Below are 15,459 nucleotides of genomic sequence, written 5' to 3' on the forward strand. Positions count from 1 at the left end.
CGTTTGTTTCCGGAGCTCGCTAATGATCTCCACGGCGGGGGCGGGGCCACTCCGTGTATAGGAAGGGCTTCATTTCTCTTTGGAATTGTGTCACCGACGTGATGTCACTCGTGAGCGCTAGTAACGACTAATTTTAAACGTAAAACGTTCATCGCGCGAGCCCAGCAGATGGAGGGCGGTGGCGGCGAGTACTTCCTTGGTTGAATTTCGCCACTTCGACCCCAGGAGGGTGATGATACGATTTCCGTACGCTCCTGGTGTTTCGCCGTCCCGTGGTAGTTCCTCGGCTACCTTGATTAGCGACGCGGCTGCTACTTCTTGGCCACCGAAGTGCGCGGCAAATTGTTCCTTAAAATCTGGCCAGGTGAGCTCGTCGCCGTTCATTATCTGCGTAAGCCAATACGCTGCCGGACCCTCTAGGGCACGGTTTAGGGCAGAATACAGTGCGCTGTTTTTCAGGGGGTGGTCCCTCATGAGCAGGCCGACGGCTGTGCACCAGGCGGCTGGATCTGCGTCCGCGGCTTCGGGGTTGAAGCGCGGTAGCGATACCCAGGTTGCCCGGTGTCCTTTCTTCTTCTTCTTCCTCTTCTTCTTCCCTAGCGACCGCTTTAGTGCGCGCACGATACTCTTACGATCCCGTGCCGACAACGTGTGTTCGGATGCCACTTCTGATGTCGAGTCTGAATCCGAATCCGAGCTCGAGTCACATTCCGAGTCCGAGCTCGAGGCGCCCTCCCGGGGAAGGCTCGCGGGAGGTAGCGGTTCTGCGTTGAAGTTCTCCATCGCCCGGTCGCGCGTGGGGTACCTTTATTGTCGATAGTTACACTAGTGACGAGGGCCTCAGGCTTGATAACGAATCCGTTACCAACGGGAGGACTATCATATAAAAAGCAACAGGATATACAAAATAATATAATTCTGACTAGGACAACATAAACGCAAGAAGTGTTGATATTGAAAAAAATATTTAATTTTGTATATAAATATTTTCATATCTAAAAAAGTTTCCGGAAGCAGGAAGATTTACAAACAAATAATATCATAAACCGAATGTTTCATGATCCTTTTCTAATTAGAGTATGTGACAGCATGTGAGAACGTTTCTTAAAAATATGACTTATTGCAATTACTTAATCGCAATTATAAACGATTAAGACCTTCTCACAACGAGGCAATCTATCCAAAGTATAAAACTCGTTATACTTGATGAGAAAACAAATCTCTACTTAGGTTTCATTTCGTTTCATCGCGTTCATAAAAAGTGAATTTGTATGAACACATCGTGCAATTTAGTAATTAGGACCGTTGATCTCGCTGCAACATAGATGGATAGAAAAAAGCCATTTAAAATGATACAACGTCGGGAAGACAATTATGAAAATTATAAATGGAACACAAGATAAAATTGTTTAAGATTAATTCTTCTTTTTTTTTTTTAATCGCGAGTGTTTGCAAACGAAGTTTCAATCTGTTTACAATGATAGCAATGAGAGGGGGATGTCTATGAAAGTTATAAATGCGATATTGAATAACATTTCTGCGAGTGGGTTTGTTTTTCGTTACAAATGTTTTTTAAACGAATCTGCAATCTGTTGGAAACTACGGAACAGTAACGGGACGACTGATAGGGAAATAAAAAAGATCGCGTTTTATTTGAACAGACAAATCTTTGAAATCTATTCGAAAGTCTATTTGAAATGGTACGAGCTCGAAAAGAACGGTGAATACTATAGAAGAAGGATTAATTAAAATTCTTATTAATCTGTACGCTTTGTATATTAAATACCTTGATCGATGCCAAGATAACAAATTATTATACAAAACAGTGAAGTATCCACGTCTGACATTAATATCGAGTATTATCATTACTGTAATTTAATTTTTAACCGATCCTGGAAATTCCTTAGAACGTAAAAAGTATAAAATGTTACTGTGCATTCCAAGATTAAATGCGCTGTAATTTAGAAACAGTTATGAAGCGGAAACAAATAATTTATTCAGAATAAGAATTCTACGTAATCATGTTAAAAAAAAAAACGTACTTGTAACGCGTTTAAACTCCAAATATGTAAAGACAATAAGGGAAAAAAATTAAACGAAGAATCGTATTTTTTGTAAATTCACACAAGATTTTATCCAAAAAAAAATTGGCCTGTACCAATATTTTTATTTGTCGTTACAAGTTACGAGGGTATTAAAAAATTGGCCACGAATGGACCAGAGATAAGAATTTATCAGACTTGCTCTCGTAAATTTCAAGACGTTTCGGATATTCTTGAAAATCTTTGGACAATGGCCTCGATATTTCGCAGCTTCTATCCTCGAAGCGGAAGAACTCGGCGTTAAAAGCGACAGAACTGGAGAAACCCGGTGACCGCGAGCCTTTCACGCTCTCGACAGATTTCTCATCCCTCGTAATCCTCCCGGTGTCACCCAATTTCCACCCTCGTATTGCGATTTGTTGCTTCCAACGAGGCGACACCTTGTCTTGTGATTTCCTTTTTCGTCGCGTGAAACACGACCGAACACTTGTTCAAACACACAATTCATATTTATCTAACTCGACAAAACGCCGTGTCATTGAAACAATAGCATTCTTTGGCTTTTATGTAAATTCCAATAAATTATGATAATGTTCGTGGAGACATTATTGCTACCTATTTTATCTGTCGTGATCCAAATTGATTTGTGGCTACGTATGTATATATATATATATATATATATATATATATATATTTGTATTTTCTTTTGTTCTTTCTTTTTAATTTATGTGATCTGAGAATTACATTGCTGAGAGTTCGGTGAAATTCGATGCTTTATTTTTATCAGTAGAATCTTCCTTGTCATTGTCAGAGCGCAGACGTTTACGCGTTTACGGAAAGTTTAAGGATACAAAAATACAGAAAAATGTAGAAAATATGCAAGAATATGTAAAATATCGAAAGTACAGTACTTCTAATAATACTTAGTAGCATGCTTACAAACAAATTTCTTTTGTATTTCTTGAAATTGCGTAAAGATTCGCGGTAATTATCGGATTTTTGTCCTCTTTTATCTGCTTTTTTTATTCGCAACTTATATGAGATATGAATTAATATTCAACGACGTGCGCTCTGTGCCACGAAATGAATTATCTCGCGTTAAGACTGCGGCAATTCTTACGTTTGATATTTCATTTAACGAACAGCCGCGCGTTCCTGAGTTTAAAAACCGCCACTCTGAACTTACGCTGAGAATAATATCAGGAAAAGCGAACGAGAGATGATTAGAAAGAAAATGCGAGGAGCAGTGAGGGGGATATTACTAGACTGCGCTTTTTTGTGCAAGTATAGCAGGATGTTTGGGAGTGTAAAATTTTAACGAATGCGTATAATATGAAAAAATATATGAAATATCCAAGGTATAGTTTTATTAAACTTACTTTTTATAATGCTTCGTAGGTAAAACAATTTTCTATCCAGATTCCACTTTCTCAATTATATTTTCAAAAATGCTCGATAAGGAGTACAATTTTCTACCCAGGTTGTACCTTTCTAATTATATCTTCCAAAATTCTTGATAGGTGAAACAATATTCCACCGACGATTTACTTTTTTAATTGTATCCCCCAAAATATGGACCTGCTTAACGTTTAGATATTATTATTTTTTTCGTTGTTACTTGATACGGCTAGCAATTAAATAGTGAGAATAAGAAGAATTGGAAGTGCCATTTTCGAAAAAGAATTTTGTTTTTCCTTGAAGAGGTTGTTTGTATGAAGGTTATTATCACTAAATATGAAGGGAAGTGTAATCATAATAATTCGTACAGTTTTTAACGTTTCATACGTGATATAGGTTGTGTATGATGTATGTTATACGATTAGTTCCCTAAATTAGACTGTGTGCACCATGTGCCAGCAAACTCCCTCCATCGTGCTTGAACATGTGCGTAGATAAATCTGCCTCAATTATCCCATCAGATAAGAAAATCTCTACTGACCTTCTTAAGCAAACTACATAATGGACTTACATATCTTCTCTTAAGATATAAAGAAGATATTTTTTTTATCGTTAATTAACAGATCTTTGAAACGATAGAATAGAGATATCGTAAAATTATATAAAGTATTATAATATGCGTAATAAATAAGTATCGTTATATTTTTCTAATAAATAACATTCCCATAAACAAACAATTTCTCATAAACAGTCGTTTCCCAGAAAACTTTAGTTTCGATACTGGCAACTTTATCTACTTCCGCTCTTCAATTATGAAGGATTAATCTTTACGAAACTTTTGGAACGGCTGAAGATTTCTCACGATGAAACGCGACGAATTCGATACAAACTACGCGGAAATAAAGACAGCTGCGATGGAGGATCGCGGGATTGATATTAATTAATTAATCTGTGGCAACCATTATATCGATTCGTTACGTTATTGCGACAGGCCACGCAACATTTTATTGCTTCTGTTTCTACAATTTAATTACAAAGTATTCAATTTCCCGTTATAAACAAGGAAAGGACTGCAAGTTTGTACAGCTTTTATCAAGATTACGTGCCATTGAACATATCGATTGATTGACTTCTCATGTTTCGTATTAATCGACATCCGATATAGCTATGGGACCTGGAATATTGAAATATTGGGAAGTCAGTTATATTCAGGTGTTCTATAGATTTGACGTATAAGCCTTGTAACATGTACTTCTTCATCAGACGTTTACGAGATACTGAACGATAGCTACGCTTGTAGTATCCAAAAATTTTACGTCGATTTATAATCGAAGATTCGATCAAACTATAGATAGATTTGAATATTCTACGAATTGAATTTAATATTAAGAATTTTAGTTGTATAGATCATCGACGAAAGTCTGTTACACGGACCCTTTCAACAGTTCTATACACACTTCTATTATATATTTTATTTTTTAAAAATAACGCTTTGGCATGATCAAGGATCGGAAGTATAAAAAATAATTGTGACAATTCGAGCAGTGAAAGCCTCTAGAGTAACATTATATTGGTCTCTATAGCGACATTGTGGTACCGTGTCATTTTCAAAGTTCTCAGAATTGGTACTGTATCCGATTTCAATGTTTAATATTCTTCCCGGTTCCTGGAAGAATTTCTTCAAAACTACGTTAACCCATGAAGAATCAACCAACAGTTTCGCATAATGCCGTTTTATCCACATCCTTTGAAACTCATGAAATTGTAGAATCCAGATAGAAAAAGTAGAGACGAGGTAAACGCGAAGCTCATCCTTGGAATTGCTTGTCGTGGTGATAATGTTAACAAATAGAATTCGATAACGCAAATTCATTGGGGAAAAGGTGACAGATGAAATTCGCTAACGCAACGTTGCCCGTTAATGGGCTAAGAATTACGCTCCATGGGATCGCTCACTGCATTCTTCGAAACGACCCTCGTAATCCATAGGCTCGTAAACGGCTTCCGTAACCGTAACGAATTTCAATCTTGTTCACGGATCTCTGACCGCTCGTTTCGAGGGTAACGAGGGGGTTGCGTGTTCACGTGCGTGCAACAGAAGGTGTTATCGTGATTGTAAGGCGTGCTGGAGCAGATAAGTCCAATATGCTCGCGGAAATCGTCGAGATTCATTGCCCAAAGCTGGCTGATAGTCGAAATTAACTTCGCCTCGTCCGATTTCCGCGTTCACATCGCTTTCACGATGGTTAGGCGTTTCTTCGTTCGTTTCTAACGCTGAGTTTTCCCGTGTCGCAGTCAACCCATATTTGGATGTGTGTACACGTTGCACAGAAAATGTGGTCGGGGGTTGAAACGCGGACAGAATGGAAAACGGACTATGGGAAACGCCGAGAAAGAGGCGTCGATGAGTTGAAGACACGTCGATGCTGAAGTACACGTGTATCTCGCGTCTTATAGCGAAGGAAGGATACGTGTGAAATTTTAGAAAATATTGGCTGGAAAATGTTCTAACGGACATTGAAGAAACGAATTTAAATTGTAAAAAGAAAAAGATGGTAGCCTAAAGACGTTCCGCTTTCTGTCCCATTACGGAAAACTGCAAAAGCTATGTATCGTGAGAACAGATAAAGTTAAGAAATGAAAAGGAAAAATTCGATTTACTATGTATTTTCGCTATATTTTATATTTACTGTATATTATCGGAATAGCCATCCCTGATTCAGAAAATCAATTACATATATCCCTTGGCGAGAGGGAGTGAGAATTAATCCGATTAATTGTAATGGTGGATCAGCTGGATCCTCATATTCTGAACGTCCAGAGACTCGCTAACTACGAAGCAACTGGTCTGTTTGTGACGCCTATCAATTGTTTGCTAGAGATTAATCTGCTGGTAAGCAGCGTCAAAATGCGACGATAACTAACCCGTCCGAAGATCGAATTATAGCAAATGAAACGCGTCTCTGCGCTAGTCTGACCGATTAACAGGGCCTATGGGGGTGGCTTTCAAATTTGCAAGCAAGGAATTACCGTGTAACAAGCAACTCGTATCGATTATTCAATGGGTTCATATGGAGGCAAATAGAAACTCGAACTCGAAACGTTTTCGACTCGACGCTGAGTATCGCGTTCATCCTTTAAATGCTACTTCAACATGGGCAAACGTTCATTTTGGTAATGTCGAGTTTTCTCATTGAATAATCTTCCGTTCGTCGATTTTACACGCTTCACCGACTAGATAAATTCGATGATTTTAAGCAACGTAATTAATGTAATTGATTAATTTTTCTTAAAGTGTGAACTATGGATGAAAGATTAGAAACCGTAACATTACAGAGTACAAAGTTAGAAATACAGGGGAACTTTATATTTTCCTTCACTGCTGATTAATTTCTTGCTGAACGTGCAACGACTCGGGAAACCTGCCGTTGCTTGTTGCAAACTGATCGTAACGTACATAGATCAAGGAACATCACAAATTTCACTTGACTACTTACGTTCGTACAACGAAGAATCCACATAATACAGTACGGCTAATATATCACTATAGAAATCGGATGGTTATACATACGCAACAATTTGGAAGAGGATATTTGCTTTCGGGTTGGGAATATCAGGGAATAGAATTGTTATTATGCGAATGACTGACGTTGATTCAATGTAATTAGTTAGGAGTAGAATTACAGTAGAAAAGGCATCAATACGATGGAATTGCACAGTTATTGTAAAAAAACAAACGATACTACATAATATATTTAGGTATACAGAAACAGTGACACTTCTGTATTGTCAATTATGATATAATTAAATGAGATAATACGAATAATTGTAAATGCTATTAAATTGTTAAATTTTAATAATTTCCAATTCATCTTCGTATCAAAGCAAATACGAACAATTTACAACGTTGCTAGTTATGACAATAAATTTCTATTTCTCGTGTCAGTAATTTCAAATGTCGTTGGTTGCAATCAAAAATCTGTCGGCGGAAAATTTTCACCCAAGCTTCGACAAATAAATGAAACATCGTATTATTCTCGGTCAATATCGAGTCACTTTCGAGATTACACGAATAAAATTTAAAAAACTTTTTTGATGAATTGCTCGTCGAGGCATCGTTCTGATGTCGATATCGCATTAAGCAACTCGAAGATCGAAGTCTTGGTAACGAGATTGTCGCGTCAAAGACGAAGCGAGGCCTATTACCCAGGCGATGATGGAAGCTATGCAACTATAAAGAATACTAGCGCCTTTTTCTACGATTTTATACGACTCGATGCCAGTCGAAGCTCTTGGAAAATATTGCAACAAAAAGTCAATATATAAAACAAAAAATAGGAGGTTTTTCCTTAAAGCAATTTAATCACTGTCCACGCAACTTTTATTGTTCTCATCTAGAACCGAGCAAGAAAAATAACTATTTTATTTTTATACCTTCTCTATATTGGGATTGTAAAAATTTGTCTGTTTGAAATGCATTGGAAAATTTCGTCGAATTATAAAGTTACACCGTTGGTTGTCACCATAGAGTCGATTTTAGAATGGATTTTAAAATAACGTAAGAACGATTTTAATGAAATTTTGAGAGTACATATGTACGTACATAGAGAAGCGAATGTAGTTCACACGCATTGCTACTAGGAATATTTGTGACCTACATAAGTTTCAGGGAAAATAAATGTCTGTTGCAAATAACACTAATTACAAATTCTATTTTTTCAAGCTTCGTGAAAACTCACATGAGAAATTAACCTGTCGAGATTCAGCATTTTTATATAATACTATCTTGACAAGTACATTTTACAAACAAACGAATATTACTAATTCGATACGAATAATTAATTAGTTTTTCAAGTTTTCTAAGATAAATAATAGAATCAGACATTATTCCAATTTCCACGAAGATCCATTGAAATATAATATCAGAAAATGATCTATTAACAATTTCAATTTTATTCGACGCTACTATAACCCTTCGCAATCGAGGGCTCCGCTAATAATATCAAATAAATTAAATAATTAATAAATTAAAAATTTAATAAATCAATAAATTAAAAATTTGTCCTTAACCTGTCAAATCATAATTATCTCACGTATTCTTGCAACGAACAGGTAAGATACAATCAGAAAAATAAACCGACGTATTGGCCGAAGATATATTACACTACCAAGCAAAATCGTATCGCACTGCGCGATGATAGTGAGTGAGTGAGTAGGTGATGAGTGATGCGACTATGACTCTTCATTCTACGCATATATTTAACCAATTATACGAAAACACGTTCTTTCTACTGAAATTACTTGGAGTATCTGGTAATATGAATAAATGAAACCTTCGAATGCAAAGTATTAATATTATTAACGAAAATTAGAAATATAATTTATCAAACGGGATACGTGTATATAGTAAACCAAAGAATACAATGAATTATGCAATAACGACAGAAAAATTAACAGATATGACCAGATCTAATTGTTCAACCACTATACCCCTACATGTTCGAATCCTTGGGCGAACACCAGCAAACAGTTCGATCGATATTTTTCAACCTTTGAATTAGCTGTTATAACTAAAATATTTTCCATCGTTACAATGCATCCTGTCTCCAATTACATCGTTAATTTCGTTTCCGAGGTTCCGCTACAATACTTCGCAACGAGCAATTCAATAATTGAGACAACGACTCGCGTGATGCGCAGCAGTACGCTGGCCGTGAATCAATTGCATCGGATTACCTCGATTAATACGATTTTCTAGGACTACGCTGTAATGTCGAGTTAATTAATACGATAAAGTGCAATCGCGATCCAATGGAAACGCCTTCATTCTTACTTCTTCGCGCGATTTCACATCGGAGTCTAAGGAAAACGAGCTGCATCTTGCGGCATCTTGCGGAAAAACTGAAATTCATAGGACACAGGAAACCTGGTAAACAATAAATACGGCATGGTTCCACGATATGGACGCAAAATCAATGCTGGATGGCACGCTAATTCGATTGGCGGCTGGACAGGTCGAAGCATAGAGCTCAAAGTGTTTCCTCAAAGTGTTTCCGTTCCCTCATCCTCCCTTCAATAAATCTTGTTTTTCTCTCTCTCTCTCTCTCTCTCCCCCTCTCTGTCTCTTTCTCTTTCTCCTCCGAAAACTTGATCATCCGATTTGTGTAACGGAGTTTATTTTGTCTTTCTGTTAATAATCTGTTAATACCAATAAGTTGCCTAATCGCGACACTTCTCGAGAAAATTTCTTTTAATCGCAAGGCCGCATAATTTTGACGAAATCCATGTGAAAAGAGTGTCCGGAATTAGGATGAAAAATATGTTTATATTTCATACGTGTATATGTTTCAAAATAGTTGCAATATAGAAATACCTTGTTTGTAAAGAAGGTTGACTCTATTGAGATTAATCGTTTGGTTTCTGAAGAGTTCAATGTGAATAAGGTTTTACGGTAAATTGAAAGATGTAAAAATACGCGCGAAAGTGTACAAATATGCAAAGTCTAGCAGCTATTAATAGTTCAGTAAGTAAAATAAATTTCTGTCTAGGTTCTTCTCCTTCGTCGCGCTCTATAAAAACATAAATTTAAATAAATATCAGCAGTGAGTGTAGCGATTTAGTCGATCGGATCTTAGAACGAAAAAACTTGTTTAAAAATGGAATCGATCAATTTAACTTCTCACTGGCTCACTTATCAGTGTTTATGTAACTCTTTCTCCCATTTCCTCTGCGTGAAACATGCAGCTTGGGAGTTTCGATTCGATAAAAAGTTGCGACTCTGAATATCCTTTGATCGTAAATTGAAGCATGAAAATATCATATATGTCGTATTTCGCTCTGAAACTGGATGAAAGAGGGAAATTGACTTGGTTCCTTCGCTGTTCCATTTTTTTCTTTTTTTCTATCTTTCGGCTATAGAATTACTCTGCCTATGGTGAAATTTGTAAAATTTAGTTGAATGTTACTAAGAGATACGCGATTTATCGATGGAAAGAAAGAAGAGTAATATTCACTCGTCGAAAGCTTAGTAGAACAACGTTTACTTCGCAGATGTAGAACATTTATTTCGGTTACCTATCGGTTGTATCGTTATCGACTTGCCAATCATGAAACGCAGACGCCACCGGCCAGTTTATTCAATAATAAATTATCTGACGCGTCGATTGATCACGAACACATGCTGTCCACGAAATTGAATTGTGTTCCAATCTCTGCATTATAATGTTTATATATATGTTTTGTAAGGATTCGTTTAGTCGTAAATATGGTTTAGTCGTAAAACAGAATTTTTACACTCAACTCGATTCGCGTAATGGAAATCATAAAATTAACAAAGGACAATTGCAGTTAGATTTAAGATTAGGTAAGTGGCGAATAATGGCTCGTATAATTGATTCTTCTCTCCTTCTTTGAGGATATCTTCGCCGCTCTATAGCTTCTTTATTGTTGCAAGTGTGTAACCTTATTTTGTATAAATTAGATCAGTAACGAGGATTTAAGACGAGGATTAATTTAACAATAGCATATGAATTCTTTTCATTGAGATTTTCACACGAGAAACTGATCAGCCTTGTGAAAAATATAAAATTAATATAAAATTCCTCGATTTAATTATTTAAGTATATAATTAATATTCAGCATGCTAAAAAACGAACGATCTATTTTTCCAAATTTGCAATTATCTATCGCAAGGAATTGTAAAAAGTCACAGGCTCCAAGGTAAATTTTCAAAAGCGTTTTTAATTGTTTTCTGTTATTTTTCTCTATGCTTGAATTTATGAAGGTGATCAGCGTGGCTCCTGAGCAAATTAAGCTAACAGAATGAAATACTGTCAGTATACAATTTCAATATTTTAATATATGATTACAGAATTTCAATATTGAAATTTAAATTATTATTTAGTGTTACGCCGTAAATAATATCAATGATACTTATTACGTAAAGTACGAAATACAAATCAACGTATATTATTGAAACTCTAAAATTGAGTAACTATTGCTGTACCAAGAATACTAATTAAGAGTTAATCGCATGGATCTGCCTGAGTGACTAAGGAATTTAACAATAGAAGATTTTTAATCGAACTTCTCTTTCAAGCTGAGTTGACCGTGATTCAATTCACGAATATCGGAGAGGAAAAGTCGTAACAGTCTTACAGTTTCGATTCACTTTCATCTCTTTTCGAGGGGGTACTCGCGATTCGCGGCTGCTTCGAGAACTTCCTGCTGGTTCATCCATTGAACCTCATTCTTCGGCGTTCTTTCAATCCCTCGTCTTCCATAGACAAGTCGTAAATCTTTCGAAAACTATTAGCTTGTCCAAAAAGTTTCTTTCGTTTTATGAGGAAATAATAGACGCACAACGTTTTTTTGTTTTATATTATTTTGTCGAATTACGTACGATCCAATTTGTTCTGTTGAGATAAATTTCACAGACTTGGTTTTACGTTTGTACGAAGGTGCATCGTTGTAAAAGACACGCTTGCGAAAGAAAGACACTTTCCGGACAACCTAATACTTTCTCTGTTCGTAAAAATTCTGTTCTACGTTTATTTCGTTCTTTCATATTAAAGGAAAGCGATACTGATCGATAAGTTACTTGATACCGTTTAGTATGTGTAACTGGTTAAAGCATAGTACAACTGGTTCTTACGAGTTTCGTAGCATTCAAATATTTAGTGTGTCTCATTAATCGTACTATAAAGGATAAGGTAAAATTTTCTACGTGAAGAAATAAATCGAAAATGTATAATTTTACAATGTACATTTTAAAATGTACAATTTTATCCTACGACGTTCTTCTTTTTGGAGAAGATAGATTTGAAATACTTTACGTCAGAAATTTATAAAGGTTATACGTTTGACAAAACCTGTTGCTTCGCTGAAAATAATACTTGGTAGGATATTCTGTCAGCCAATTTTTTTAAGAATTTTTACGATTTTGTTGTCTCAGAGTCATAACTTTACAATGCTGCAACTATACACAATTGCTTCATTACGATATATGGGATACTTGTATAATCAATTATAATCATGAAGATAAAGAGTAGTAAATGGTATAATTGAAAAACAGGATTTTGTTAATGTAACTTTATCGAATGATGTTAAAAAATGACTAGAAGTGATATTAATAAGTACCTTTTAAAAATATCTGAAACGAAGATTAATGGAAATGCAGTATATATATCGAAATAAAAAATATTGAAAAGTCCTCTGAGCTGTCTTGTTATTTTATAAATTTTTATTATAGATACTATACGAATTTCCAACTATGCGAATAATTTTCCCATTTAATTTAGGAAAAGTTTCATAAACTAAATATATTTCATTACGGTATATTTAACTCTATTTAATTGCATTTACCTATATTTAGCTATGTTTAATATAGAACACCTGCGTCCCATATATAATATAGTTTATATGTAAATATAATACAGCTTCATTGACGGTATCCAAAAATTTTTTTTTTTTAGGCACGGATTGGCTTGGTCTTTGATCAGAACGTCGGCTATTATACTCGATAAATTTTCATTATCCCTCGTGTCATCAATTTCGCGGCACGGAAATTCATCGTTGCTCGAACCACGCGAAAAATATCCAGGCCAAAGGAACGAACGAGAGAGAGAGAGTGAGAGGGGGGGGGGGCAGGAGGAAATGGAAGAAGAAAAATGCGAGAGAAATAAAAGGGAGGAGACCGAAAAGAGAGCTGTTCGTATTAGGTCGGTGAGGTATGTATAGACGACTTTGAAGTGGGTACATGAATAAAAAATATGCCGCTAACACGCGTCGACCTATTTCGGCTTCTTTCTTCTTACTTTCTTGTAACCATGAATATTAAAACGCGTATAGTTCGTGAAATGTTAAGGGCCAGTTATCGAGTAGAAATTTTTAAGGAATTAATCGATACATCGATTCTGTTTTGTCTTTCGCTTTTCTTACGAATTTCAATAACTTTGAAGGAAAGCAATCTTTCGTTTATATTTAAATTTAATTAGAAGCATCGTAATTTAGACAAAAATTATGTTCCATTATGTAATATGGAAAAACGTGTAAAATATTCGAGGAATAGTACTCGATATAATATTATCCAGTGCTATTATCGAGTATTATTTAAATTATATCTATAAAAATATTAATTTGCATATTCAACCTACAGCATAAGCGATATACAAAAGTATTAGAATACAAAAACATTAAGGGATTAATAAACATGAAAGTTTATATTATGAAATAATTCATCTCTTCTAGGTGATGCTTTTAATATGTTATTAATCATGTCAAGTACTGTTTTATTATTATGTTATGAGATGTAAATGGTGGGTGGGAATGACAGGGGATGAATGGGACTATATCATTGAGCAGAACATTTTGATAAGTTACGACAAGAGGTATTTATAACTTCCAGCACTAAGTAATAGTACAGTAATGCATGGGAAAGATAAAATGATGAACATTGTATTTTTCTCATTGTACCTTAGAAGCTTGAACAGTGTTTATGATTTTTTTAAATGACCAATATACGTAATCGACATATACAATTCAAAATTCTTTCTAAAATCTAAATGTAAGCACAAACACTTGCGTCTATCAAAAATGTCAAACTTCTGATGAAGATTCTTTCCACAAGTGAAACACAAGCGAGGAATTGAAACTTTCATTTCACTTTCCAATCCTAAACTTCACTTTTCATTCACTGCCAGAGCAACAAGTTCAGAGGATTCATTCATGCCTCGAAACAGTAGAAAGTAGGGGAAAAAGAGCGGGCACAAAGTGGGACAAAGGACACGTATAAATTAGAATATATTCATTTTGCTACGATTACTGCACAGAAAATAATCGATTCGAACTGACCAGCAGTCTCCTCGTATTTAAATTGCTACAATCAATCAGATCAAATAAAAAAGAATCGGACAAAGCTAAGGAAAGGACCGAAGACGCACAAAAATCAGAATAAATTTTATAATTATTCGATAGACAATGATCGAGCGAAACTCAACGTCGATGGTCTTGCGTATAAATTCAATAAAGGATGGACGATGAAAATTTATCAACAGTATCCTCGCATAAAAGTTCCTCACCTTTTTGACCAAGTAAGAAACCACGCGAAATGAAGAAAAGAAATTACACACAGAAATAAATTAGAATGATTTCTTGTAACTACATTTAGCGTCACGATGATTTCATAGAAGATATAGTGGATTTAAACTCACCGATGTCACCGAACTCAATGTCTTCACGTTGGAATTCCACCCTTTCGAGCAGGTTGGATGAATACTCGTATGGAGCGCAACTGGTACTGAGCTGTGGCGAAACTAAGGTCCTGGTGCTCCTTCTCCACCACTTGTTCGCTTGCCAGCAGTTTCCAGCTATGTCGAGCACGATGCGCAACCTCGAATATTTATGCAACCCTCCCCACCAGCAGGACGAGCTGTTCGAAACGAAAATTGTTTCAGGACTCGGAAGGTTTTCCCCTTCTCTTCCGACATTCACCTATCCGCGCTTCGGCTCGTTTCCTCCCCAGCCACCGACAAATCTTTTCTCATACAAATAAACGAACGATTGGTATTTTGAACGCGGAACTCCCGTGGTTGGCTTAGTAGAGTTAAATATGGGAGGGACTTCAGGTTTGTTGACGTCAGGTACGTTCCTTGATGCGTGATGGTAATTTTAGACTGACGCAAATTGTTCTTCTTGGGCTGCTTGTTTTCGCAAATAAACTTTTATGATTGACGAAAGCGCAAAATGAGATTTCGGGGAAGGGGGAGGTCTGTAGAATTTTGAACATAATTGAAAAATGTAGGTATTTCATAATTTTATGGACAGGATGTATATGGAATGGATGTGGATGGTAACTGATGGTACAAGCGGAAAGGGGGTGAAAGAAGTCGAAAATATAGAATAAAAATTTTTTTCTTAATTTTTCCATCGAGACAACGATCTACAGTGAGATCCGTTATAACGAGATAAGATTCAAAGTTGATTTTCTCGAAAACAAAGCCTCGAACGAAAGATTTCTATT

General features: G+C 35.9%; 1 long non-coding RNA gene across 1 annotated transcript; it reads right to left on the reverse strand.

Moving 5' to 3' along the window:
* Positions 1-564: 564 nt before the first annotated feature.
* LOC126877445 (uncharacterized) lies at positions 565-4,720 on the reverse strand. The gene is made up of 2 exons (XR_007695031.1): positions 3,422-4,720; positions 565-876 (listed from the first exon to the last, which is right to left on the reverse strand). It is a non-coding gene; the product is annotated as an uncharacterized LOC126877445 (long non-coding RNA).
* Positions 4,721-15,459: the final 10,739 nt, after the last annotated feature.

Source organism: Bombus huntii, unplaced genomic scaffold (assembly GCF_024542735.1).
Source record: "Bombus huntii isolate Logan2020A unplaced genomic scaffold, iyBomHunt1.1 ctg00000169.1, whole genome shotgun sequence".
NCBI lineage: Eukaryota > Metazoa > Arthropoda > Insecta > Hymenoptera > Apidae > Bombus > Bombus huntii.